Raw genomic sequence first — 1,805 nt, 5'->3', positions numbered from 1 at the left:
TCCCTTCCTTGCACACCACATGTCCTACAATTTCCAATGCCGGAACACATACCGCAAACTTTCTTCCCTGACACCGTCAGTCCCGCCTCCTCTATCCTAAACAACACTCTCTCCAAGGTTACTGCATACTCCCAAGTGAAACGCCTAATGCCCGGATTCTCATCCAGCACCGCATCGCCGTAGGTAGAATCAGGACCTTTGATTCCGCCGTCATCAATGAAGATACCTACGTTCTGTGGAATTTCATCTTGAAGAATCCACATCATTTGAGCTTGATACACCGCCACTGAATTTGTAGCACCTTGAGGCAACCTTGTGAGTTGAAACCTCCCCAAAGGTGTTTCAAAAGTAGTCAAAGGCCTAGAAAACTCCGCCAACTCCCTTTCATCATACCCCCCCATTATATCTCCTAATCCATAACACGCCCTTCCTGCAAACGACTCTACAAACTCCTCCGGAGCCGGAGGTATTCCTGCATCCTTGATAGTAACCTTGTTCAATTCTTGAAGATCATGAACAACCCTTAGCTTCCCATCCTGCTTCTTCACACAAAACACTGGACTTGAATAACTTGATGTTGATTGTTCATACAAGCCTGTGCGAAGTCGCTGTCGGATCAGTTCTATGTACTCCGGCTTGATTGCCGCCGGAATTGGAATTGGCCTCTTTTGCCAAGGCTTATGCTCCACCACTGGAATAGCATAAGGCAAACCATAAGAATGCTTCAATACACCCCTCTCCTCTTCACAATATGCAATAGCCCCTTCCCTTAAAACCATCACATGTAACAGCTTCATTTCCTCCTCACTCAACCAATCCGCAGGTCCAAAGTTGCACATCTGCAATCTTTCCAAGGTTGTCTTCTGAGTCTCCTTGAAATCTGGTGGCCTTACTGACAAAGGTGTACAGTAAGGATCCCTCGACATTGCCGGTCGTTGAAGCGGTGGATTCAAATGTTGAGGCATAGGTGCATTGACCGGTCGAACCTTCTTTGCCACCGGCTTGTACTTTGTAAAGCACAAGAACCTTCCATTCTTCCAATGCTTGCACAACTTTGCCTGTTCCCTCATATCAAACCCTTCTGCCAACTCCTTCCTTGTTCCCCAATCTTCCTCCCCCAACAACATTTCCTTTACCCCATACTCCAAGGCCTCCAAATAATCCTCCCTTTCCCCAATTGAATTTTGTACATCAAAAAATTTAGAATTAGAAAGAGACACTGATTGAGAAGGAATAGTAGTGAAATCTGATAACCCAATGACCAAATGAAAATTCTCTTCCAAAAGACTGCTCTGCACATTACTACCCCCAGATGATAAACTAAAAGATTGAAATTGATGAAAATTGAAATCCGCCGTGAACGCCTCCTGCCAGGTCTCTGCTTCTCCAACAGCCGGTGATAGACGTCCAAGGTGACCTGGACCTTTTAAAGATTGAACGTCCCTTCCTTCACCGGCCTCCTCTACAAAAAATGCTTTTCAATTCCGGAAGCCTCCTCCACATAGTTCGGAGCCTCACAGGAATCAACCTCCCCTTCACTCAAATTTCCTCCTTCCTTCCATCCCACTGTCGTCCGCTCCTCACCAAAGTCCAACTCCCTCTCCCAAGCTCCGTCCTCCGGCTGGCAAATGGTGTACCTAGTCCAGATACCCCTCTCATCCCTCAAGGTCAACCTCTCTCCAATGGCCTTTCCAAACTCTAAACCAGCCCTGAAATCCATCAAGAAAGGCCTTCCAAGCAATATGGGACATTTGTCCTCCTTGGCAATCCAGAAGTGGGCTGTTCCTTGAACTTTTGTCCCCACT

The sequence above is a fragment of the Melampsora larici-populina genome, assembly GCF_000204055.1.
Source record: "Melampsora larici-populina 98AG31 unplaced genomic scaffold MELLAscaffold_14, whole genome shotgun sequence".
NCBI lineage: Eukaryota > Fungi > Basidiomycota > Pucciniomycetes > Pucciniales > Melampsoraceae > Melampsora > Melampsora laricis-populina.
This window is presented reverse-complemented; position numbering follows the sequence as displayed.